The sequence below is a fragment of the Oxyura jamaicensis genome, chromosome 8 (assembly GCF_011077185.1).
Source record: "Oxyura jamaicensis isolate SHBP4307 breed ruddy duck chromosome 8, BPBGC_Ojam_1.0, whole genome shotgun sequence".
NCBI lineage: Eukaryota > Metazoa > Chordata > Aves > Anseriformes > Anatidae > Oxyura > Oxyura jamaicensis.
This window is the reverse complement of record NC_048900.1, coordinates 5,159,563-5,187,395: the sequence shown is the minus strand read 5'-3', so window position 1 is coordinate 5,187,395 and position 27,833 is coordinate 5,159,563. Positions and strand designations below refer to the sequence as shown.

The window sequence follows — 27,833 nt, the reverse complement described above, 5'->3', positions numbered from 1 at the left end:
TTTAAGGAGGTATTATACTTCTAAAAAGAGGTATTCTTCAAATCATACGTAATCTCAACACCAGACTGTTACTTCTAAAAGATTATGTCTGAAAATGCCGTGCACAAATGTATTTCTCCCAACACAAAAGCACAATACTGATTTGATGCTCGGTTTCTAAATAACCTGGTGGAAATCTTGAGTAGGGTAACATGCATTCCTTTTTTTTCAACTCTCTCCCTTTACAACTGAGCTTTTGGAAATGAGGTGGTAATTGGCTGTGGATGATTGTTCTATTTGACACTCACCACAGCTTTACCCAATTAAGGTCAGTGATGGTGATCAGCTGTCAACTAAGAGCTTAAGTGAGCATGTCAAGCTCAGCCTTAGGTTTGCTGAGGGCTGGAATGATGTGGGGTCATTTCTGAGCAAGGTAAATTACAAATGATTTGAGTAGAAATAGAAGTTTTGTTATTTTTCTCTTGTGCTTTTAGTTTTTTCTAGAATTTTATTGATATTACTTCATGCATAGCTGGTATGTTTATTTCTGACCTTGCAGTTACTCGTGACAGTTGGTGTATGTTGGTTTGTGCTGCATGTGTTGAAGTATACGTTCCTTCTGGGAGTGCTCTCGGTAGGTGGTTATGTGGGAGGCCAGAGGAGAAAGCTGGTAGGGGAGATGCTGCTTGTCTCATGCTGCGTTGCTGCTGGAGCTGGTATCAAAGGTGTGGGTTGGTTCTGAATGCCCCCCGTGCAAGTGCTTTGTCTCAGTTACCCAACAGCGTTGGTTCTAAAGATCTCAATACTGAAGGCTCATCAGGTTGCATGCTGTGCCCCCTTAGCTCGCCTGGGAAGGCTGCGATGTATTGTGAGACGTGCAGACAAAGAGCAAGTCTAGCTCGTGGGGCAACGTTGCGGAAGTGTTTATAATCTGCTGGTTTTTTTTTTTCTTTTTTTTTTTTTTCCTAATTTAAAAGTTGCTATGCACCATGGAGGAAAAAGAATGTCTAACAACATATGTTTCAAATCTCTTGTTAGTAAATTAATACAAAATCCTTTATTACTTCATCACAAGTTATCCCACTCCATAAAGGAATGGCAAAAGACTGCACTAGACATCTGATGCCCTAGAAGCACCTGGTTGCCCTATTAACTGTTTTCCAAGATGTTACGAGCCCACTTCTTTTCCAGCAATCAGTGTAAAATATCAATTGCTACACTTTCCTGTGAAAAACTTTCTCCTAGATAAATTGCAGATATCCATACTATATATCATTTAAAACTGAGTACCTTTCTGACTGTTTTCGATGACCTCTGAGTATTTTTGCATAAACTTTGAGGTGTTTCAGTGGCTACTAAACCATTTTAAAATTATTTTCTATGCTAAACCCAGGCCCCATCAATTCAATACAAGTACTATAGAAACAGCACAATGTATATGGAACAGAAACTTGTGGAGAGGGAGGAGACAGAGAATTAAGATGCAAAAGAATAGGATATAACACTGGAAATATTGAGATACCACTCCATTAATCATTGCTGTACCCTCTCTTAAAATATACTTTTGCTTACTTCACCTAAAATAGGACACAGCAGAAATAGAAAAGACTTGAAATCAGGTGATGGAAATGACTGGATGTCTGGACTGACTTCTACAGGAGGAATTAATGAGTTTGGAAGTGTGTAGTATGACTTGCACAAAAGTAGTAAATGTGCTATTTTTTTCTTCTACATAACGAGATAATAGAAATCACTAAAACCAAAGGGTAATATATTTAAAATCTATTACCTATGGAACTTACTCCTGCGATATTTAACTGAAAGCCTGAGCATTGCGAAAGAGGTGACAAATTTGTAAAATGTTTGGATATGCAAAGGGGGAGAGCTCCATTTAGGTCAGAGCAAAATCTAGATTTGTGTTGGTTGTTGCAGAAAGCAGAATTTAGTACTGAAAACGTGTAAAATAGCTCTTTAAAACTTGAAAAGAAAAAAAAAAAGTAACAACTGTTTCAAAAGCCATTTTCAACTCTCAAAAGGTCAAATTCAGCCCCAGAACAGCAGGTGCAAAGTACACATGAGCTGAATTTGGTTCTAGAAGTATATGACTTTATCTTTCATCTCCAAGGTTTTTTACTTCACTTTTTTTTTAAAGCTTGGACTGAGTTGTTATTCTCAACACAGTCCCATATGCTTTAATGTGACTATCATATTTTATTTGTGCGTTTTAGTCAAATGCATTAGTCATGTATCAGGGATGACCTTGCAAGGCATAACTTTGAGAGTAGGAGAATATTACAATATTATGAAAGGAAATCTAATTAAAATGATATAAAGTTAATAAAGACAGAGCATTAAGTAAAAACCAAGAAAAACATACGCTCGTAGAAGGCACTAGCTCAAAATGGCACTATGCGATGAATGCTGTCATTCTGACACAAATGTTTTGAATTACTTTTTCTGCAAGTATGTTCATTGCTAAAGGTATTTGCAACCAAAGATGGCGTGTTCCACTTAGATTGCTCTGTATTTAACAATTTTATAGTGACTTGTTTCATTTAAATATTTAAACATAAGGGCACATTACGAAATACTTAATAGTGATTGTGAAATACAAACCAGCCCAAGTAAGAAAGGAAAACTAATTAGTCATTTTTGAATTTTCTAACTAAGAAAGCATAGCATCCAGTACTCTGGAATATTTATGGTTCTTTTATAGTACTGGTGCGATAGGACTGCAAGACCATGTAAAACACCAAAATGCGGAAAAGGTATGACTTGCTGCGTAAGGTTACAAGAAAATCTAGGAGCTAGCCCATTCTCTTGGGTGTGGGATGGAAAACAGCCTTCATGTGACAATGACTGAGGGTGTGACCATGGCATTGCTGTTTTGTCCCGGGAGCACACCAGACTTGCCACATCCCCTTTATGAGCTGATAAAACCAGGCTAGCTCTGCTCTCTGCTGCAAAGACGTGCGCTGGCATGTCTGAGCGCAGGACGCACCATGGGTGCTGTGACCCCCTGCTCCTTTCCTAGCCTCAGTGCTGAGTACTTAGGATACAGCAGCAGTTACGTATGGGCTGTACTTAATGCTATTGGAAGCCAAAAGAGAAGAGCAGAGATGTGTTTTTTTTTTTATATCCCCTTCCGGTGTGAAGAAACAAAATGTGCCAAATTGTGGCTCCTAGCTTGCACTGCAAACTCAGGGGCTGCCATCATTATAACCCTATGTACAATATTGCCTGAGGGTGTGACCGTGGCAATTTGTGCTTCCTCAGGAAAACCAGTGATTATTTCAACCTGACTGGAAGACAAGCTTCTGATAAAACAGAAACAAAATGTAAAAAGAAAAAAAAAAGAAGAAAAAAACACTAAACAAACCAACAAACCCCCTGTAACACACCACCACCACCATGCATGAACCTGATGAAATGCTGCCCTCACTGAGGAGAGCTGAGCTTTACAGGCAGAAGCTGTGTCACGCCTCAAATAAACAACTCGAGCTATTTAAGCAAGACATGGTTAAACTGAGAATTGTGTTATCCCCTTTTTAGCCTAAATTATGGGTAGACCTTGGCATACGAAGCCTGACTTTGGAAATGTGCCGACTGCATGTCACTGCCTCTTTGCAGCCATGATGTGATTTTGATTAGCGCGCGGCAGTGCAAGGGGAATGCTGATTGCAAAGAGTAATCCCATCACCTGACAACAGTGCTGTGATGAAATCTCTTACCCAGATTAAAGAGGGGAGGGCAATAACTCATCAGAAAATGCAGAACTGTCTGCTTAATTACTTGAAAAATGTCTCAGCCACTACCTTTTATGACACCTGGTGGGTATAAACATGTCCACAGTTTTAATTAATTTTACTGCTTCTTTCATTGCACCTGTATAGCCTGGAGAAATGGAATTCTAATGAAATTACAATCAAGCATTTCTACAGGAGTTTGAAACACTTTGGCAATAACCAGAAAATGAGGCATTTCCATGGGTTTAATTAGGGAAAGAGCGTATGTGGAAAAATACTTCCCTGTAATTATTCCAAATAAAGCCACGGTGCAAGCTTCCTTCTCTTAATTCATAAAACAATGCTTCTCACGGTGTCCATTTTAATTTGGAAAGATAACACAGTAGGCTTTTCTCTGGGGCAAAGTGGTGTTATGGTGAAAATCCCACTCTTGGCATTTTCAAAGCAGCAACAGCATAAGCTTACACCTTTGACCTCGCAGTCCTGCAGTGCTCATTTAAAATTGATGAGTGAGACCCTTGAATTTATTCTGCTGAAAAACACACTTTTTATAATGATGTTTAGGATGCCGAGCAATTAGTGGCATGCTTATAAAATGCTAGCTCTGCAGAAAATCCAAAGGAACGCAGTTCTTTCTCACCTTTTTTGGGAGGGCAGAGGGAGCCAGGCTTGCTTGCATTCCTCAGGGATGCTTGGTAGGAGTTGCTGTTGTGTCAAACGCAACCTGAGTATGTGCCTAAGCTTAAGGAAGAGGAACCTAGCATATTCCCTCATCTGCATTGCTCTAGAGAAGAGTCATACTCAAGCTGGTCTAAAGCAGATAAAATAGAGACAAAATCCCAAATACAAATTTAAATAGAAATCTAATGTTCTACTCCAATGCTTGCAAGTCAGTTGTTGCAGGTAACCCTTGTGCAGCTGTTTTCTTTCACTTCTTTCTTATTTTAGCCTGTGGAATTATTGTAGAAAGGAAAACAAGTGCACTGGGGGGCTGCAATCCATGTGGATGATATTAGGGAAAAATAGTGGTGGCCAAGTCCCACCCCATCACAGCAAGTGTCTTGGAGGCGGGACAGTGGGCAGGCAGGGAGAAAGTGACTCCTGATCTTGTGATCCCTGAAAGGGGTGACTGGAAATGGTGGCAGGAGGACTGTCCCTTCCCTTTTGGATTCAGTGCTGGGACACGGTCTGTGTGTGGCCATCAGAGGCCCCCTGAGTGAAGGACACAGTAAATGCAAGTACAGCAAATGTGTGTGCATCTGCTGTTCTTTCTCCCCACATTACTTTACCTCTAACTGCTCTACAGTACTGCAGCTTAATACCATGCACATCTCTGGCTCAGCTGATCAGAACACTTTCCATGGGTCCAAGCTGTAACAATAGAAACTTTCAGAGCTGGTGGGGAATGGTTTGAAGCTAGTTAGTAAATTTTACTTTACTCTCATTAAATCCCTCATTCTGTGGACAAATACTGCACAGTAAATGTAGCTCCAGTCCCTCATAAACTCACTGACTGTTAATGTTAGCAAGTTTATATAGGCATTTAGATGGGTCTTATTTTATGTAATCAAGAACATTACACTTGTTTTAATTTTTTGCTTCAAAGACTTAACATCTGGAAGTTACAAGATTAACAACTCACTGAAAATGCTATCACAAGTATATAAAATAATTTTAAAGATAATTTTGTAACCTGGCCATTCACAAAAATTCTATGTGCCAGTTATCAGATCCAATAAAATACTACAGCAAGAATTTGAAAGGTTTTTGTCATAATACTTACAAGCATTTTGGATTTCATGGTTCTCTCTATTCATATTCCCTGTGCTTACCAATTAGCATCAGTGGGGAGCTCTCAAACATTTCTATGCATATAAAATTACTTATTGCAAGCATGTTGAATGGCCTGGTCCTGTGATGGGAAGTAAGGGGCCTGCACCAGTACAGACCGAGACTGCCAAGCAACTCCAAGATGGGCACTGCTGAGGGGCTGCTGGTGGTAGCTGACTGCACCAGTTTGAACTGAGGCCTCAGGGGCTGTGTAATGCACTGTACCATCCCCCATTACTTTTGCCACAATCTGTTTATCTGCTGCTGCAAAGTCAGCAACCCTTGTGCCAGGTGCTCATCCTGGCTTGTTTATGAATACATGTAAAAATCCCCACTCTTCTGAAATCCCCGTCTGGCCTCAGCTGAGTTTTACACTGATGTGACAGTGAAGAATCTTGCTGGGCTCTGCAATTACGCTTTGATCCAAACGCATGCATTTCCCCTGAGAGAGGAACACCCCACCCTGCTGCTCGGACACTCACTCTGAGAACAGCTGGGGGAAGCCCAGTGCTGCCAGCCAGGTACTAAGGAGCCTGCTGCGTGTCTCATGTGTGAGGGAAGGACTAGGATGTCCCTTGAGAAGTAGGTACCAGAAACCCTCATGTGTTAATTGCCCTGAACAAAGCCATGGGAAATCTGCCACAGTAAGGCAAGAGAGATCACAATGTCTCCGTTCAGAAATGCAGCAAAACGATGGGCCTGTAAGATACACCTGTTCCTTGAGTATGTCACTTGTCTCGCTGTCACCACCACCCATCGCTATCTGTTCTTTATCAGAACAAACCACTGTTCCTTAAACAAGGTGGAAGACAAAGTAGAACTTGACCCTCAGTTTAAAATGTAAGGTACAGGGGGAGAAGAAAAAGGATTGTTGTAGGGCAGTTGATCAGCAGCAATAAGAGAGGCTGTAATGCCTGCAGGAACTGCAAGCTCTGCAAGTGAAGAAGGAAATCCAAAATTACAGGACACGTTCTGCAGAGAGTGACTTAAAAGCGAGCAGATCTGCTGCACCTTCTGCCTGTCAGGTGGATTAATTTGGAAAGTCACACTTAGGCTAAATATGTTTACACTGTATTTAGTTCCACACAGAGGAGATGTGAGCTAGCTATAAATCTGTTGTTCAGATGCTCCTGAGATAGTTGCAAACTCGATAGCTTGGGTAGTAGCAGCAGCCTAGCTTTGGCAGTACAGTGCTCGTCATGGGCTAATTGACCTTGCTGAGAGTGCCCTGCCTCTGCCAGATGATTTATGGTTTCTGTGCTATATCACTGTCATATCTTTGTGATATGGTCTTTCCTATCCATCTTCCCAGTTAAACTCATTCAGGCTCTCACCGTCCCGTGTCTTGATTACAGCAACAACCTTTTCTCTGGCCTTGACAAATGCTGTCTTGCCCTGTTGATTATCATCCAGAATACTGCTGCAGAGACCCTTGTATTTTTTTTTTTTTTTATTTTTCAGCTCATTGCGTTGACCACCATGCACTTCCATTGCACTCCAGCATCAGCTCCCCCTTCTCCATTTCATCAGGCGCAGGCTGTGTCCCCTCATTTTTAAAGCCCTTCATAGCCTATTCCCACCCCGCTCCTCATCTCCCATTCAGTATCAGGAAACCAACTCCTGCTTTGTATCACTCCTTGGTGGTAAAAGCCTTCACTTGTTAATTGTTTGATTTTTATTTACTTATTACATAGGCACCCTTGTGCTTTCTCCTTGTGCTGCCTTTTGCCCTTGGGAGGAGTCCTCCCTAAATGTTAGTGAAACCAGATCATTAATCTCCATAAGGTTATCACCTTAAAAGCACCTCCTTTGCAGTGCTGTCTAGTACAAGTGTGGCTAAATATTAATTGTGCTGTATTATGACTGTCTATCATGCTGACTAGTGTTGACTCCTTACTTCTTGTGTGTGACAATTTGTCCATACCTGTTTTTCCTTAAAATTAGAGCTTGCGTTTGGGGAGAAGGGACATGAGGGTGTTTGGACAGAACCTGGCACAGTAAGGGCTCATAAATACAAGTGCACTTAAATAGTGGGTTTGTATAAATACTTACTGTAGTGGCCAAGTGGACACTGCTTGCTTGGGAATGAACCAGTTAAACACTGGAGTTAATGGCAAACTGTAACGGCCCACTGGCAGAGCGTAACCCTCGGTCTGACTTCCCCTGCACAACTCCTACAATGTTTTAGACTTTGTTACTACCCTTTATTCTCACACTATTTTTATGTTCAGAGAACTCCAATTCCCTTGTGATGGAAAAGGGATGAGACGCATGGAAAGATTTTTAGACAAAGAGAATCTGAAAAGGGTGGGCTGCTTAGCTGCACAAGGAGACGTGCGGGAAATGATAAGCAACAAAGGCACGTAGGAAGTACATTAAGTTGTTAAAACAGCACCATCAACGTTTTTTGACTTATTGGAATGCCTGAGTTGTAACAGCAATGTTTTACATTTTTCTGGTGTGGCGAACATAAGAGCTATTCCTTGAAACCTATCGCTGTGACACCGATTTTCAAGAATTCTGTACAAAAGCAGGAACTTTCATGCTCTGAGATATAAAGTGAAGCCTCTACAGATCTTAATGCCACACTTAATTGCTTTGAAGGTACCTACAGAGAACAGTGGGACAGAAAAGAATATGAATAGTGGTTTTCCATTTTCTCCTATTAATTTTCCTCCAAGAGATTCCTTAATCACTCTGTTCGTTACGAGCTTGCACACTGAGGCATTTAGGAGCAGCCTGGTACCGTGGGAAGGTCACTACCGCAACCACGGAGCTGGCATGAGTGCAGGCGTTTGCTCAAGTTCATTTCACGTTCCTGAAAACCATGGAGATTTTCACGGCAGCCTCAAAAGAACTGCAAGGTTGCAGTATCAATCATGTTACTTGAGTCAGAGGTTTCCAAGGTTTAGAGAGTTCCCTTATCATGGATTTAAAGCACTACACAAATACTAAGTGTAATGGAAGTTATCGGAAACGTGTGCGTTTATCAGAAGTATTCTTCCTGCTTTGCTCGGCGCTTCAGTTCTTGATAAACTGTAGCGTGATCAGCTATCGCTGTACATCTTCATTTCTGGCCCTTCTAATTTAGATTAGTTCACGCATCTACAGGATTTCTTTCAGCGTTTCCAGATGTACGTGGGTCTTTGCTCTGGAGAAAGGACTGATTCCATGTGCTCATGGTTCTCCATGTTTATCACAGCAAAATATCTACAAATGCTTTGGTCTCTTCCAAAGTGCAAGAAGCAACACTGATTTACATGCTATGAACTGAAAAGGAACATCAGAAGAGTATTTTAAGCTTCAGATAACGCTAATCTGAGCTGGAACGCCTGTGGTTTTGATCCTTCTTGGGTACCTACTGAACATTGAGCTATCTCTCTGCACGACCCCCCCTGCTCTTTTCTCTCCGATAAATCTGAGATTCGAACGTGCTCTCTTGTACTCAGGGAACATTATGTGGATTTGCAAAACTTTCTGAAAGACTTCCTGTCCATTAGCCATTGGCTGGTTTACAAAAAGGCATAAATATAGCTTTTTCCTCTTGTAGCAGATGTAATCTCCCTGCAGTGTTGTTCCTAATGTTCGAAGGAAAGCAATAGTTGTTTTTTCTTGGAGTTGCTGAAATAGCGGCATCTCAGCATAAACTGAAAATATGTTTGGAACTTAATTTAATTCAGCTTTCAGAATTTCACACATGTGGGATGAACACACGAGGATCAGTTTTCTGTAATTAGAGTGAGGCACTTCAGGAAAGCTTTATCCTGTAAGGTCATCTCTGCAGGAAAAAAAGTGTTTTCAGTGCTGCCAAGAAGCACCTAAGATACGCTGTTGCATGACCCACTGGACTGGCATTTTTTTCTTTCCATTGGCATTCTTAAAGCTATATGAACCACAGATTCATGTCATTAATTATGAATATGTTGTAAAAATTGTTCCCCACTATGTGGAACAAATTTGCCTGTTTTGGCTTCCATTTCATGCTCATCACAAATGGAGAGGGAGAAAAGTAGTCCTAAAAAAAATTTCATCCTGATTAAGATTTGGAACAAGTCTTGGCATAATTCAGAGCATCCTAAATGTTGCTCCAACTCATGTTGGTTACCCAGGCCCCAGCGTACTGGCTGTCCTGACCATCTGGAATGGTTTTTCTTTGGTCCACTCCACATCCTCCTGCTGCTGGCATGGTCTGCCTTCTGAATGTGCTTCTGAAACAGGGGGAGGATCAAAGAGCAGATGGCACCAAGCTGGCTTTGCCAATCCTTTGCCACTGGAGGAAATTTTCTGTGCCAGTAAACATCCTCTGCTCCTTCTTCGAGCTTGTTCTTCAGCTACTTTGCATGGCCATCCAAACCAGGGGCTGGTGGATTTGCCTCCAGTCCGACACAGGTGTGGGTGAGGGCACAGAGGGACCCATGGCTGACAAAACAGGGGGTTTGTAATGAATGAGGCAGAGCTGTGCAGTAAAATCGTTAGGGATACAGGAGCGAGCCCCAAAAGAGGCAGAGGTCTAATATCTATTGAAAAATGAAGATTAAAAATAAATGTTGAACAGCTGCTCCACTCCCTTTGCGCTAGACAAGGACATTTTTAAGGGTAAATATTGTTTAGCATAATCCATCGTGCAGAAGCCTTTGGATTATCCCCTGCTCCCATTACATGCTTCAGAATAGCTGCCCTGAGTTGTACCAAAGGGCTGTCCGCGGCCTTTTCGCTAAGGAAATCATTAGGAAACCCATTTTATATTTCAAAATCTAAACAGAGTACTTCAACAAACGTAACAGCAGAGCAGGAGCGAGCTACTGGATGAGTGGTGACAAGGTGTTTCATAACTGAGGATCTGCAAACCCTTGCTGACAGCAAGATCAGCGCAGCGGGGCCAGTGTTCAAGGAAAGATATTTTAAGTCTGGCAGAAACTTTACTGCTCCTCTACAACCCAAATCATTGCGGCATCAGTTTAGACAATTTTTATTTCTGAAGGGCAGCATCTGTCCTACTTGGCACACTTAAAAACTTAAAGTAGGCTTTCTGCTTTGAAAAATATGTAACAAGTACATAAGTCAAATTGGCAGAACCCTGTATTTTGGATTTTTTTCAAGTTAATAATAATTTAACACAGCATAAATTCCATTTTTGGTGTGCTTCAGCCTGACGCAGCCTATAAAACCATCACACACACACATTTTGGAATAGAAGTGCTGAAGAGATTTAAAAGTAGCCATACCACCAGACCCTGTAGTAAAGAACAGCAGTCGCTTCTGCAATGTTGTTGGTGACTGGTTTCAGACCAGTAAGGAAATGTGAAGTAACATCTTGATTGTGGGACTACAAAATCTATACTGTAACTTTGTCTGTTCCCCAAAATAAGAAACTGTATACACTTTAGAAGACTTTCACTGAATTCTCTGCATTTAGTGGGAGTTCTATATTTGTCCCCCGTTCATGTGAAAACCCCTGTGTGGGGTTGAACCTGACCTTCCCCTGTGAAGTGGATCTCATTTCATTTGCTCCTTACCTTCTCTACCTATTGTGTTCAAGGTAACTTAATTCTTTTCACGAAGTGCCCGGACATAATCCAGGCATGTTTCACAGAGCTGGGCAGTGTCTGTGCAGTGTGAACAAGTGCCAGCTGCCTTTGTTTGTCCTCTAGTACAACAATTCTCAATTCTGTGTGTTCTGGAAAAATCTGGCTAGCTACCCCACAGTGACAGAAAGTGGACAGACCATAGGATGCGTATGAACGCTGGGGGCTGGATGAAAGCCAGATCAGCTAATTCCTCATTTATATCTATGTATTTAAGCTTCCTTCCCAGCAATATTTTGACCTGGGTAGAGAAAAAGAGCCATATGGCATCTTCTGCCACTGACAACTGCTGTTGTACCATCAGTGCATTACCTAGGTGATTTGTTGAGATTCAAGTGTGCCACTAACTTGGGGAAAACTCAAATGTAGTTAAGTTGCATGTTAGTCAGGGTCATAATATAAACCAGTTTCTTCTTTCTGTGCCATTTGCATTGTACCTTTTGCCATAAGCCTGCTTACACGTGTGGGACTTGACCAACTGCTTCTCAGGGCCATAGCCTTTTCCGGCTCCTAAGTCCATCCCCGAATGCATCTATCTACTGATGTCCTAAGAAACCAGACAACTACAGAAAGCAGAGAGAATGCCAGTCATACAGCCACGTTGTAAATAAAATTTTAAAAAAGCGCACAATCAAACTCAAGACCCCATCTTGCTAAAGTCAGTCTTATGATCCTTGCTTTTTGATGGCTTTTTACATTTCTTTCAGTTACACTGTAAGCTCTTTAGAGCAGGGACCATGTCTTCCTTTATTTTTGTACTGTATCTGGCCTAGCAAAACGCCAAGCTTAACCGAGGGTGTTGACAATCTGAATAACCCCCCATTTATTTCAGTCATTTGCTGTCCTAGGAGGTAAACGATGGCTCTCTTTATTTCAGAAGCATCTTCAGAAGTTGCTTGTTGCTAAACATATACCAAATAATGATACCTATTTCTTTTCTACAATTTCTAACTTTCCTAAAAATCCTGTGCACGTTTAATAACAGGATAAAAGGGCTTAATAGTGGGAAAAGACGCCCTTCCCCCCCCATCATAAAACAACCCATCCATTTACAAACCAAAAAATCCTGCACATACAATGCAGTGCGGACAGAAGAGTGATATCTCCTCCTCGTTATGGTATAGCTTTCTGAATCAAATAGTAATGCTAAGCATGATGTAAGCTAGTTCATAAAGCCTAGAAAAGATGAAAACATCACTGAAAGTTATCTGGAGCCACTCTATTCCTTAACTTTGTCTTAACATGTTATGTACAAGAAGTGATATAGTTCTTAAAAGCTTGGTGCTTAAGAATACCAAAATAGTAAAAACCAGGTGCTGTGAGATTGTACTCAATTATGGCAGCTGCTCTACAAGCTTTTGTTTGAAACATAACTTGAGAAAACCAGAATACGGATCATAATAAACTTACAAGTAGTGACCAAGTAAAGAATTACGCCTTTGATAAAAATACTTATGGAATTGTGATGATAAACAAAGTAGCACATTTTTACTATGCAGCGAATAGCTACAGTTCCTTACCAAAGGAACAAAAGAATGTCAGTTCTGTAGGTATTTAAGGTAAGTGTGGGACAATAAGGGGCAGCAGAAAATGGAGAGTTAATCTCAAATGAATGCTATTAATACAATAAAAAATTAGCAACTCTGAGAATTCTCTACATCCTCTGCCTGGAAATGGAGACGACCAAAATGAGATGCAAATCAGTGCCTTTATCTAATGAATAATGCAAATGAGTGTTCCTCTTATGGCGCGGCAGTCTGCAGGAATCCTCTCTGCCTCACCTCACATTTCTTGTGGATTTAAGCACCATGTGTCAGAAGAAATTAGAGAAAGGAATTGCCAAGAAATGACAAAGCCTCGGAGCCCCCAGTCAGTGCAGACAGCAAGGTACATTAAGATGCATGGTACAGAGAAGGAAAGAGTTGACATCTCATTAAAATGAAAATATTGCTATTTTTCCTTCACCTAGTTAATGGAGTTGTACGACATTGTAATCTGCAATTATTTGTGTGACTATTAGTTAGAAACGTCTTCCAAAATGATAGCAAGGCAGGATCTCTGAAAACTTTATGGAATCTTTTCTTTTCTGCTTTTTAAAAAAATCACTGCTGTATTATTTTATCTCCCGAAGTTAACTGCATCAGCATTTTTCCAAGAGCATCACAGAGCACAGTGCATCTTATCCATTAGTCACAAGCCTCGCTGTAACTTTCCCTTAGCATCTAATATTACCTTCCAAAAATATTCTTCTGCAAACAAACCTGAAGGCATGCAAGCCCTGAAAATTAACTCTTTTTTTTTCCAATCGTTATTTTGCCTGCATGCACTCCTGATTCACAATTCAGGACAGACTCCATCTGTTCCATTAAAACGCTGTAGCAGGCAGACCTCAGCTGCTGTCACGCCCCTCCTCTTTGTCATTGCATCGGATCTCAAAAGTGGGGACTTGTGGAACTTAACGCTTTCCTGGCAGGAACTCTCTTAAAATACCGAGCAGGTAGCCTAACAAAGCCATTTGTTCCCTGGGCAGCTTCCTGGTCACCAGATACAGGGTGGTGAAGGAGCAGCCCAGCCACAGAAGGGAACTCCCAAGGATCTGCAATGCAAGGAGAGGCTGCCCTCGTCATTTAGACATGTATTTAGTGCAGAGCATGTGAATTTGCAGGCTGTAGTTTGGCAGCAAGGGACCAGACTGAGAGCTGGGCCCCTCTGGCTGTGACTGTGGCCATCTGAGAGCAGACAGGAGCGTGCTGTACCCCTGCCTTGTGCCCATCTGCACTGCCCCCTGCACCTAACCCTGGCACGCAGTGTCACAGTGAAAATGTGGAAAGTCATTTCAATCACTGCGTGTTCCCCAGAATGCAATGATTGAAAAATCACTTCTTCTGGCACCAGAAGAGATCACCCCAAAGTCCTGAACCTTAAACCTGACAGCTTAACGCAATTGTACAGCTCAGCTTTGGGGGGGCCAGTCATACATGATACAATCTCAGGGCCGCGTTCCTGCTGTTCACCGAGCTATTTTGTGACCCAGCTGGCAACAAATCAGTGGGCTGATTCAGTAACCCACCAAACAGATAAATCTATGTATGAAGCAAAAATGAGATGAGAGATGTTTTACTATATGTCCTTTCAGGAAATGTGAAGAAGAAACCTTTTTATCACAAGCTGACAAAGACATCATTGCTATTTATAGTTGTGCTTCAGTTCATCAGTTGGAGGCACGCTGAAGGAGATGCTAAAGCGCTAGCAGCATTGCTACTAAATTAAGAGCTTGCAGTTTCTTTTATATTGTTGAAAGCAGAGCCGTTTCTCTGTTGGACAGCCTGTTGCACACTTCATAATAGTAGGATTTTTTTTCTTTTGATGGATTTTCTCTCAGTTCAATCCTAGTGAATCAAGGGGGAATTGCCTGGGATGCAAGTCTACGAAGAATTTAGTGTGAACTCCATAAAAATGTGACTTGGAATCAATATAGCATTTTTGCTCTTAAATTAGAGGGACACGGATAGGCTCTCTGGTCCTGTTGCTGTTAGCTATCATGCCAGGAATACACAGAGTATAGGATCTCACTAGCAAGGGCAATGAAAACTTTTTTGGGGAAGAGGGAGGAACAAAAACCCCAACCCGGTGTTAAAGCAAACTAAGCAGTTGATTTGAAGCAGGGAGACAATTAAAGCACAGCATTTCTGCAAGAGTAATAAAAATGTCACTGCAAATGACTGATTGTTACAAGTCCTTGGCTTCTTCCTAACACTCCAGTAGAATATGGTGTTAAATCAATTCCAAAAGATTATTAGTGGTATATGTTACTTTCACAGACTCAAGGAATTGAGTATCATTTCATAAATCAACTGCAGGTTAAGATTAGATTTTTTATTATTATTATTTTTTTTTTTTACAACATTAGTTCTGTGACCTTTACACATCCTATTAACAAAAAAAAATTAAAAAATAGTTGGAAGTTGATTCAAACCAAGAGAAGATAAAAACATTCTGCTAAAAAAAAAAAAAAAGTATTCTGATTGCAGAATAAGATGTTGCCACATGTACTAGCCACAGCTATTGCAGGCAAAGTCTCTTATTCTTCATTAGCTTAAGGCTCTGTAAATTACTTGTAAAGCGTTTTCCTATGTTTTGTTACATCTTTACTTTCTACATCACTTTTCTGTGTAAAGCATTAAGAAACTTAGACTAGAACACGATAGATGATATATAGACTAGAACACTATGGATGATGGAACTGAGCCGAACTACCTGGCACGTGCAGATCTATGAAGTATAAGGCTTAAATAGACATGAGTATTATCAGACAAATATTGTAGACTTGATTAAATTTCTCTGCCTCATGTGTTTATGGGCCAGATAATGTTTTCTAACAAAGACAATACTGTTGCATTCTTCTCTCCAAGTGCACAGGTTGCTCAGGGGCTATAATATCTCCTGGGATGCTCTCAGTGTGTTCCCTATATTCCTCTGGGCATCCCATCTGCCAGAGACCAGCATTACCTCGCAGACTGCAATTACCAGCTCCAGTTCTGGTGCTGGAGAACAGTACTGCCCTGTTCTCCAGCAGCAGTCCTCTGCTGTACAATGTTCATGCACCTTTTCCAGGAAAGTGCTATGGATCTGATCACCAGTTCAGAGGGATATTTTGTGAATTCCAAAGACGTTTCCAACTTATGACTTATTCTCTGTAAACATATAAACATATTCTGCATTTCCTGCAATGTTTTATAGGGCTCATAATTACAAGCAAGCCAATTACTAATTCAGAGTAAAGCCAGTGACAGCAAAGGATTGCTTAGCATTGCCCTTGTACTCCTGAAGTTCTACTTTCTAATGCCTTGGACCTTGGGGAGGCTGAGAGCAGAAAAAAACAACTATGACTGGTTATGTGACACCTCACGTAAAGTGGTGCCCTTTTTTTAATTGCTGTATGTCTCTAATTCTTTTTTTTTTTTTTTTTTGTAAAAAACATTAGTTTTCCTTATTCAGCTCCTGTAAGTTTTCTTTTGGGGGTATTGGAAGGAACTGGTCTGATAGGAGGAAGATACTGACAATGGCATTAGCATTGGCGCAATCGCTTTGAGGATGGGAACTGAGGAGAGAAAAAAAAAACTGAGGCAAAGGTTAAATTCAGTGGGTCTCTGCTGTTGCTGATTTTTGTTTCTGATCTTATACACAATTTTATCATTCCAAACCCATCGCTTGCCAGCACTAGGCGTTTGACAAGATACAATCAGCGAAATGACATTTACTCCAAATTCTTAGTCACATTATTATTGATCAGAAGATTTGAACACTGCCTGTGTTCAAAGCAGGCTGTGCCTGCTTTTTCTGTACTCTTGCAACGTATGTACTCTTGGAGGCTGTGCCTCGGATGAGCAGCACTGTGAGGGAGTCTTTGTAAAACAATCCACATTTCAGCACGTGCTTCTCCTCTCTCCTACTCCTGAACTCATTAACCTTAAGATTTCAAAAAATACCTCAAAAAAATACTTCAAAAGACATGTTACCTGTACTCATTTAAAGTCCACAACTGAAGTCTGCATGGATCTTTACCACTGTAAGATACTATATTGCCTATTAGGGGCAGCAGAAGCCAAAGTAAAAACAAATCCATCAGCTCTGGCTTGGTTTTAAGCTCTAGAGCCCATAGTGTGTAAAGATACAGGGATCCAGCCATGCTAGCATGAAGAGGGGAGGTGGTTGTGTTCTTTGTAGTAACTCCCCGTTTCTCTCCTCAGTCTAACTTTTCTCCATTGTTTTCAAGAGCTTCCATTTCAGCAAGCCTGGAGAGATGGGCTGGCCCCCAGGGAAGGAAACAACTGTGAAGATGGCTTAAAAAAAATAAAATTCCTGAGATTTTCAGACAATCATTTACCCATTGCTTAATGTTTAAAAAAGTCCTACTCTGTTATTGCTTTAAAAAGTTGCTTTTTGTTTTTAACAAAGAAGGCATTGAACTTTTGTTCTGAGACTTTCCTTTAAACATATGAAACCTGAAGCTCATAAACAATGACATTTTGCTACTGATGAGTGCTAAAACTGGTAACACTGCGATTATGGAGAACTAGGGGAAGATTATTCAATACTAGACTTCTGTCTTTTTTTATTTATAAATAAGCCATGAGATGAATAAATTTAAAATAAACTCTGATATGTATGATGAGGCACTTACCAGCTAAAAGACCTAAAATACCCCTTCTGAGCATTCTTGCATGACCCCAAATTGCCAAAACTGTACCCGAGAGAAAAAAAAAAAGTATCCCATTAACCAAATCCTGTGTTGTCACTAGACAAATCTTCCTTGCACTGAAGCCTGGAAGAGTGAAGTAATCCAAAATGAAGAACTAATATAATGAGTGAAGAAGGCTTTATAACTGAAAAACGTGTGAAATTAATTAACTTCATTTAAATTGCTTCTGTCAATAAAGAGGTAAAAACATAAAGGCATACTGCTAATTTTGTGTTTTACCTAAGTTTTAAGGTTTCCAGTATGAAGGATTTAAAGACAGTACTAAAGAAGCAATGTTTGGGTATGATCCACTGCTGTCAGTTCTTCTGTTGATTTGTACAGGATGTATCCATTTCAGTGGAAGATCACATTTTAAGTGCTGTTTATGAATAATCAAATACTGATTCTTAAGCATAACATTACATCATGGCTCACCTGTAATTGCTTTTTAGTTATTGAAGAATACCTTTCTTAAAAATCAGATGGTGCCTCAGACACCAAAAAAACTTTTATGATCTCAATCTTTCTTTTTTTGTGTAAAGCGCTGGCATAAATTTATACGAAAATTGTAGCAAGGAAAGCTACAATGTGTGAACCCCTTAAACCTATTACTTAATGCTTCTAGAAGTTAGAGCAAACACTTGCGACTGAGGCACCTTGCTAGGATATTTCTGCAGGCTATCCCTACAGTATTCATACTGTTTGGCAGTTCCATATGGTCAAGGAAGCCAAGAGGCCTGTCAAAGTCTGGAAGGCTGTGATAAAAATAGATGGCGAAAATAGAACATGTAGAAAGAGTTGTTTTAGTTTTTAGTCAGAAAACTACAGTTTGTACTCTTTTCTATAGCTATGCACATTGCTGTTTTAAAAGATGAGGATGTTTGTGTAGTTGTTTGCTATTCCTTTTTTTTTTTTTTTTTTTCTTCCTCCAGTCATTTGTAAATGTCACCCACAAGCAGCTCTGTTTCTAGTTTTCACTAGAGCCTTATGAGCAGGTGTAGATGGTAAAAATCAAATTGATGAATTAAAATGATGGTTCCTGACAGTTTTACAGATAAAAATCTAAAATGCACCAGGATGCTGGAAAGACAGTATGTACATGTAAAAAAAATGCTCCTCTCATCATAATGGTGTCCTCTTTTAAAGGTTTTACAACTACTTAGCTATAAAAAAAAAATTCTCTCTGGGCTGAAGCATGACATAAAATATCTCTGGTATGGTAGAATTTCTTCCTTGTAATAAATATAATTAAAATCCATTTGGGTCCTTTTCTTTCCCTTTTTTTTTTTTTTTTTTTTGAATCCCTGAATTCCATATAAACAACCTGCCTGAAGGATGAGAATAACTACAGCTATTTTACAGAAAAATATATAGCAAATGTCAAAGCTATGTGAAATCAGATATGCATGTTGCTTCTATGCTGAGGTTTTTCATGTCTCTACCTACACCTTTATTTGTAGATCAAGATGATGTCACTGCAAATGAGTTATGAAAACAATAAATTCCCTACAATGTGTATTGATAGCCATTGTTTCTATATGTAAAGTGGGTACAGAACTACTTCCCACTTTTCAGCTAGTGAGATTATCATTCCGGTGTGTAAAGGGACTTGTACCTCATCAGTCAGTGATGTTAATAGTATCTGGGATTATTTTTGAGTTTTCAGATCCAGACAGTATTTATAGGCCTTGAACAAAGTCAGGAAATACTTGATTTAACAGACCTTTTGCCTGTTTGTGGTTATTCCTAAATAGGGATGCATCTTTTCTGTATTGGAAATTTCAGCTTTGGTAAAACAGTATCAGTATTTTTTAAAACAAAAAAACACCACAGCAGAGACACTTGTACTAAAACTCAGCAGCTCTCACAAAAACAGCACTTTCTGAACTCTGGATAAAAACAAATTACCAGCTTTCTTCCTTGCACAAGGAGATGGGTAATTCTGTCAACAGGGACTGCTAATGCTTGTCTGGATTTCTCTCTTTCCTCCATGGCACACAGCAGAAGGAATGAGAGGGCCTGGTTATTGTCTGAGTCTGCGAATCCTGTTTTCTGGAATGTTCTGACAGAGTACTGTGTGCTTGCATGTTTGCACGGGGCAACTTTGGCTGTACATAGGATTAGCTGTTTCATAAATAACATAAAAGTCTAAAGTTAAAATCATAATTTAGAAAAAGACTTACTGCCTTATGCCTTCTTGAAGGAATACTGGAGTGCACGCTAACGGTGACGATTGTCCCAGCCTCACACAGGCTTTGCAGGACTCTCAGCTGAGTTCTCTTGGAGTTGTTTCAACCAAGATGCTTACAAACGCAAATTTAATATAGGGAAGTGCCTTGGCAATTTGCATTTGGTTTCCAGTGGTTCTTAGCAGTTACAAAGTATGAGCCCTGCAATAAAGGAATGCAAAGCTCTGGGGTTTGGAGACATACAGGTACTAAAACAAGAAGGAAAAAATAGTTTTGTTCAGATAAATTGGACAAATCTGAGCAAAACAAAGTTAGCTGTACTCACTTCTGTCAAGTAAAACCAAAATGTGTGCTCTGAGACTTGCCTGCCACAGCAGGACATACACCGCCCCACTGGCCGTGCACTCCTCTCAGAGCAGGACCAGGCCTGGGCAGCCTGGTGCTCCCACAGCTCCTGTGAGGCCTCACAGCCCCCCAGCACCCCCCACACTGCTCCCCCTGAGTGGGCTCCTCACACAGGCCTGTTAGGGAGCCAAGGTTGCTGTGCTGGCAGGCAGCTCGAGTTTACCCACCTTGAAGAAAATGGCAGTTCAGCGTTTGCAGCACACAGCAAGCAGAGTGAGGGTGTGGGTGTGTGCCTATGGTGGCGTGCAGGTACCCTCAGGTGGAGCGCAGGCCTGTGCAGGGCACTGAGCCCTCCTGAAGCAAGCTGCAGGCTTGAGATCACCTCTGCCTCACTGAGAGAGGTACAAATAATAACACATTGCTAAGTGAAGATTTTATTTAGAAAGTAGTAGTATTATTTTACTGCAGAAGCTGGCACTAAAGGTGCCTGCTGAGGGGACATTTCTGATCCAGACGCAAGACAGCAAGCCATTCACATTCTCCTGTGTATAGCAGGGTGTCAGTTTTACAGTGGAAGCTGTTTATTTCTTTATAAAATTGCTCTTGTTGTCTCTGCACCCAAAGAAGACCAAGCAGGTTCACCGCAGGGCACTTGGGTCCAGTCAGGCAGCTCCCCCAAACACCTGCCTCAGCCGGAGGGCCAGAGCCATGCAGGCTGCATGGTTTGGGTGCCTGGGGGAAGGGGCGATGCCAGCACAGGTATTTGGGAGAACCTTTGGGAGTACCTTTGGGAATCCCCAGAGCCACCATCACCCCTGAGGACCTGTGGCTGTGGGCAAGAGTGCAGCTGGAGGCTGGAACAGCCGGAGTAGTGGGAGTGGTGATGGCCTCTCCAGCCACCAACCCTCAAGGAATTGCTTATTTGCAGCTTTGGACAAGCCGGAGTGAAGTGTTTAAGACATAAGTTTTTTGGAATAGTTAAAAAATAATAATTAAAAAAATGAATTGAAATACAACTGGTTTGGTCGTACCACGGTGCTCAGTAACTAGCCAAAAGAAGCTACGTCTTAGCAGCTGTTTCTTTCAAATATGCACGTGCACAGCTATTACCAGGTGACAGAAGCACTAAAATAATCTCTATTACTGATGAAATTTTACTTGACACATTATAATCCCTTGCTTTCTAAGATCAGGTATTATTAAGATAATAATTTTTTGATCATTGAGTTAGTTAGAAATGTCTAATTTTTTTCAGCTAGCTTCAGGAAAACAAAGGAAAATGAAAGAATCCACCAAATGGAGTAAGGACAGTGTTAAAACTGCAATGAAACAGTTTCTATGAAGTGCATATATAAAACATACATCTTGTTAAAATGAAGCACTTACATATTGTAGTGATATATGGCTTAAATCTTAGTAACTGAAAATAAACAGAACGTCTTGGCTTTGTTTAGGGACCCTCTTTTACCCCCAAATATTTTTAAGATCTTAAGTACTTTGTGGGCATGATTTTCCTTTACTTAAGGTTTGAAAACATTTCCATTTTTCAAAGTGTAACTGAGGAAACAGAATTTTGTTAATAATAGACTGGGGGATCTTGATGTGTGATAATTAATAAAATGCATTTTTTTTTTCCTGACAATCTTTAGTTTTGATTTATGATACATTTTTAATTTTTAGATTGGTTCCAGTTGAAAGAAAACATGCCTTAGCTAGCCATTTTTTAAATATATTTCTGCTGTGTTTAAGTATATTTATTTATTTTTCCATCATTTAGGAAACTAAGAACTCCCTTCTTAAGAGGCTTGAGGAACAAAACGCCTTTGAAGTTTCTGCAGACATGGTGTTACAGAAGGCACAGGTATGTTGTAATTTCTACGTGCTGGCCAGCAGGAGGGAACCCAGGACAGTGAGAAGGAGCAAAGGGCACGGTGCTTTCTTCTTGCCTTCTCATTCCTTCCGGATGCATTGGTCTAAAATTTCAATACAAGGACCGAGGTGGTCCTTTGATGGCAATAGCAATGTCAGAGTGGTTCAGCAGAGGAGAAGGAGCAAAAGAGCCTTTAGCTTCCCATATACATCTTGTTATACCAGAAATTAAATGCAATAATAACTTGAGAAAAAAATACAAAATAAAAATTCTGCTCCCTGAAAGATGAGGGTCTTCCCAACAACAAAGTGACATTTCTGTTAATTAAATGTACTCAAAGAAGTCCCAAATAGATGGATGCAGGTCTGTAATAACTTTCAGGACTGTACATATTTTTAAATATACACTTATGAAAACACATTAAAAAAAGACAGTAATAATAGCCTCATCTTTAACTCCGTGTTTCCATTCTCCCCCACACTACCTCATAAGATTGCACAGATGGAACTAAAATGAAAGATTCCTTGTCCATATTAAGCAAATAAAAGGCTTTTTTCTTATCGGCATCCCTTAACAGTATTGCTTAATGTTATTCTAAAAACGTCTTACCCAAGACTACATGCATGCCAAAATGCTTCCAAAAATATATTTTTATTTCACATTTTGATTTATACGTTGCTCAGAAGAGTATCTGTTCATTTAATTATTTCAGTAAACATAATGGTATCACTAACTATGCAAGAGAATTTTTTTTTTCTTTTTTTAAGGAATATAAGCCTACTTGTAATTAAAGAAATGCTATATTAATGACGCTCAAAGTCTCAGAGGGAATAATTTAATGTCCACCTCATAATATTATGCCAGAATTACATTCACAGAAGACTTTTTAATAATCTTTGTTTCTTAATTTAGTTTTGATTGGCGATGAAATACAGAGTAGCACTCAAGGGCTCAAATTTCTACTGCCATCAGCATTTCTGCTCTATAAATTGTGCAAACACACGTGACTTCCGTCTGTAGGCTTCTTTTCAAGATTCTGTTTAACCTATGAAGAAAGTTAACTGCAGGCAACAGATTAATTGCAGATAATTTCATCATTTTTAGCTAGTGGAATGCTGGATTGTGATATGATAGCTAGGTGTGATATAAACATAAGCAGAAAAGTGTATTTTTATCTTGCCATTGCAGCTGTAAATGCAGGTTCACAATAAAATCCATCTCTAGTGTGCAAATTACAGTGATAGCCACTAGGAGTCTCCTGGTTAGGTTTGTGAAGAATTTATGTTACTAAGACTGGCAAATGTTTGAATGCAAAACCGGTGACAAAGGCTAGATTTTAGCGAAGGAGTCAGTCCTTGCAAGAGGCAGCAGACAGCTGCTGAGTGCTGGCAGCTCGGAGAGCTGTGCTACAGCTCCTGCTGCACCTTGTGACCCTGGGGACAAGGCACCTGCAAAAGCCATGCAAGGTGTGTGGCCAGAATGTAGGAGCTTGCCATAGGAAGGGATGCTTGTTCTGGGGCTCTCACTCCTGCTCCTGATGGTGCTGCTCATCTTTGTAGCTGGTTCCTGGCAGTCACACGGGGGTACAGCTGACAAACTTTTTAAAAACAAGGAAGTTAGATGCAACCAATGTAGTATTTTTGTAGGACAAATGATGGTAGCAGTCATGAAAATTCAAATTTGCTTCTTTTTGTAAGTGTACAGATTTTTTGTGAAATTTTAACAAGTGCCTACAATTAAGGAGATAAAAGATTTCACCAGCTGTTATTTATTCCTGGGGATTTAAAGCGGATATGTTTTGTAAACTGAAATGCTGCAGTGCCACAATAACTAGCACCTTCACATGCTTAACATTTTGCTTATGGTATCTTTGCAAAGTGAATTCTGAAAATGTAGGTAGCTCTTTTCTCTCCTCTGCCCCTTTCTAGCTTCCTCTTCCCCCAGGCCAACTCTGCATAAGTGTACTGTGCCAGACACACTGTTACCAATGCCAAATGCTCAAAGTTAATGAATTATAGAAAGGCAGGATGGCCACACTGTCTCAAACACAATGACCATCCAGTACAGTGACTGACAAGGACAGCAGGAAGGCCACTGAAAATAAACGTGCATCATCTGCCACCATGCATGCCTCCCATGTAAAGATCACTTTAAAATGTAGAGGGAAAACAGAAGTTACCAGTCAAACCCTTCTGCAGAGGAAGGAGTTACTTGTTAGGCAAGGATGCTGTCTCATGTTCCTTACAGACACAATTCCATGGCCAGAGACTGTGAGCATTAACTGCTCTATGACATTTCTTTGTTTATAATTTTTTTTTTCATGCTTCTCTCCTCTCAAGCAAAATCCTTTCCCAAGCCCTAAAAATCATGAGTGACTTTAAAAATTGATGATCTTTAAAAATAAATAATAATTTGGTGGGCTATTTGTTTGGCTTTTGCTTTTTGAGCTTCTTAGATTCATTTTCAAACTTTTCTTTGCAATCAGAAGGACTAAGAAAATGAAGATGGTGTTTTAAATGAAAGTGGTGGATCTCTTATAATCATAGGACTCCAGGGGTTTGAGGTTTCAGAATAATCTCATGAGTTGCCAATACTGAATGTCACCAGAAACTATAATGTTATTCTCAGAACAGATTGCATGAAAGCAATTGTAGGATAGTTTTCTTGCTGTCTGCTCCCCAGAATACCTACAGATGCTGTCCTGGAGGGGTGGCCCAAAGGTACTTAAGAATGGTGAGCTGTCGCATGCTGGATTAGCTGCTGACTGGAGGAGTGCATTTGCATTTTGTAACAAATCTGCATGTGCAGAACCTTGTTCTTTGGTTTATCAACTAAGCAAGCTCACTGAATAAAAAATCATAATGGACTCGTAAAGCCATTTAATTCCATGGGGAGTATGCAGAAATAGGTAGGAGACAAACTTTATCATCAGCTGCCTCTTTCCCATGCTTGATGCCTTGCTCACTCCTGCCAGCCCTCTGCTAAACCAGCCCTTAAAGATGTGCTGTGAGGCCCCTACCCGGAGGTAGGTGGGCTCTGCTGGGGCAAGCCACTCCAGTACTGCCCAGTCTGACCACTACCAGGTTTTCTCAGTACCTAGCCTTCCCTGCTGGAATCTAGAGCCCTTACTTTTAATGTCTTCTGCAGATACAGAGACGAAATTAGTTCTTTATTGTAGGATTGCATGCATTTCAGTGCATGACTATATTGTATGTTACTGTATACTCTTATGTTGCTCTCACTGACTCCCTAGATTTTACTGCAATCTCCCAGCAGAAACTGGGTGAAATTCCTCAGTCTGGTTGTGGTTTAGTGGTCTTATCTATGCCATGCTTATAACTGACATAGACTCAACAGATAGATAGTGCCTCAGTCTACAGAATTTACCAGTATAGTTTGTGGTGAAAATTTAGGCTGACTCCATGAATATGGAGACAAAACAGAAGATTGATGTAACCTTCTCTTGCAGAAGGAGGGTTAGCTTTTTGGTACCGTTACTTTTCTTAGAGTATCTGAAAGGACCCTGATCTCCAAGGAATTAAGAGAAGGCAGCTGAGCATTAACTTGATTTGAATAACCAAAAACTGCTACAGAGGTTTGGTACGCTAAAATATAATATTCACAGTAATAAACCCAAGCATTTTTATAAGTCTGTTTATCACTTTGCTATGCTGAAGAGAAATGCTTGTATCTCTGCCATTTCAAATTCAGGAATTGTTTTAAGTACAAGAACATGCCTAACTGGAACGCACTCTCTTGCACTGCCCACCTCTTTCTACAATGACAGTGCTATTTTCTTAACTCATTTTCTAAAACTAAAAACGAACACTAAAATAAAAGATCTGCTCATTGGCAAATGCCAAAGGCTCAACCCTACAAATATGTAAAACCTGATTTTGAATGATGTGTAATTAGATATAGTACAGGTGGACATGAAGCATTTTTTAGGGAAGGGAGTGCTTTGCTGCTGTGGAATACCTCAGGAACACCAACTATTTCTGTAATTTTCCTCATGTTTCAAGTAAGTCATGCCATTAACCACACATGTGAATACAGAGCTTATGTACAATATACATCTATGCTGAAAGCAAATACAACTGTTTATCATGTAGTACATAAACTCGTATCACTAAATACACTTTTTCATTGTGCTCTCTTGCTCCCTTTCTGCATCCCCCCCTGCTTTCCATCCAGTTCTTCCTCTTCTTCCATTCCTCTTGTTAGGATTCTGGTGGCCCTCTGCATCTCAAGTGCTTATGCAGCGAGGTACGTCTGTCACCTCAGGTGATTCCCGAGCAAACTTTCATACCCCATCACTGCAGCAAAGACCTTGCTGGGTCAGATATTTACAAGGGAAGTTCTGCCACCATTTTATGACTTAGATTTAATCAAAATGTCTTTTTTTTTTTTTTTTTAATCATCATTGTTCAGTCTAAAGAATGGAGTGATAGCCACAGCATTCAGAAATTTAAAAAAGTTTAATATGGGAACTGCTGCAATGTTTATCTGCACTGAAAGGAAAAAACAGGTTTTCTTGGGCAGCGTACTACGTTAGAAGAACAAGTTTAAACATCCCTGATTGAAGGCTCAATCCTATCCATTACAATTTTGAGGGAGAAAATACACATCATGATTAAGAAGAAAGTAAACAACCATATTACACAGGGCGCGTTGTATTTATTTGTTTTTAAACAGGGGCTGCTTGAAGCTGCTTGGAGGTTTAGAGCGTCAAAGTCATGTCAGCAGAGATGGATTAGTGGGCAGAGAGCAAGTGGTGCAGTCAAAGGATCACAGTGAATGTAATTTATTCACGTAGCTCCGCAATTTATCACGTGGCTATTACCATAATGTACGTGGGAAGCAGCTGCATGCATGCACATAATGCCTTAAATGTATGTGTGGTTGGACCTGAACTCCTTACAGAACAGTAGTGGTTGCAAATGATACCATAAGGCGTTTAAAGGCAAATTTCCTTCCTGTGGGGATTCTGTCACACAGCGATGATGATTTGTACACAGGCAAACAACTGTCTTGTAGACTGTTCCCTCACCTACCAGAACTCATGTTTTTTTCAAACCTAAATCATCTGGGTAACGTGATGTAAATTTCCAGTGCTTTATTAATATATATGTTCTGTGCCTCAAACTCACATTCTGTAGTAAAGGAATACTGTATCTTCCACTTATTTATTTCTGTAAAACACTAAGTATTTGAGGGAAGAAAAAGTTATCTGCAAGTTGAAGATTTCCTCCAATCTCGCTGACCCTTAGAGCACAATCTATCAAATACTCAGGAGCAGCACAGCTGTAAAAGGCTGATATATGCTGTCTTCCTCATTTCTCATACCTGTACAATTATTTACCAAGCCCAGCATTTCCAAAATTGTCTCCTAATTTTAGGAGCATGCAAATTAAGGAACTTGACTTTAGTCTTTCTTAGTTGACCTGAATGCCTGCAGCCTCACTTAAAGAAAAAAAAAGCTCTCAACTGTTTGTAAAGCCACTCCCTACATGAAGAGCTCTTGTGCTTCCCGTGCACACAGATGTTAATATGTGCTGCCTGGGGTACCAGGCTCCAATAACATTGTCTGTGCCAGTGCAGGCTTGCCCAAAATGCTCCAGCAGCACAGCTCCTGCCACCACTTTTGAGCTTCTGCAGCTTGAGCAAGCCTTGAGAAATGATGCTGAATTATACAATGCTACGATGCTTTCAGGTGGCTGTATTAGAACCAATTCAGTGAATACTTTCGTGATCCAGGCAAATGTGCCCAGGTTAGGGGTTAACGGACTACGAGTTTTATGCTGCTTTCTTTTAAGTCATTAAAAGTTGACCTAAAGACACACTGAATCGAGACAAAGTCAAGCTAGGCCCAATTAATAAGAACATCGCATTGCCTAGCTCAATGTACTGCTTGGCGTTTGTTTAGCAGAACCCTCTCACATTTGGAACATGAGGCAGATTTTCCGGGATATTTGTATGTGCGCTACAGGACTTCCATTTTGCAGCCATCTAGCACAAATATATATCTGCTGGTTATGAAAATTAAAA

At 40.3% G+C, this 27,833-nt stretch overlaps 1 protein-coding gene and 1 long non-coding RNA gene across 11 annotated transcripts in view; one reads left to right on the top strand and one right to left on the bottom strand.

The window, feature by feature from the left end:
* NTNG1 (netrin G1) overlaps positions 1 to 27,833 on the bottom strand; it is a 161,457-nt gene that overhangs the window by 126,508 nt on the left and 7,116 nt on the right. The window lies entirely within an intron of this gene.
* LOC118170573 lies at positions 385 to 26,615 on the top strand. The gene is made up of 3 exons (XR_004752784.1): positions 385 to 463; positions 21,693 to 21,776; positions 26,481 to 26,615. It is a non-coding gene; the product is annotated as an uncharacterized LOC118170573 (long non-coding RNA).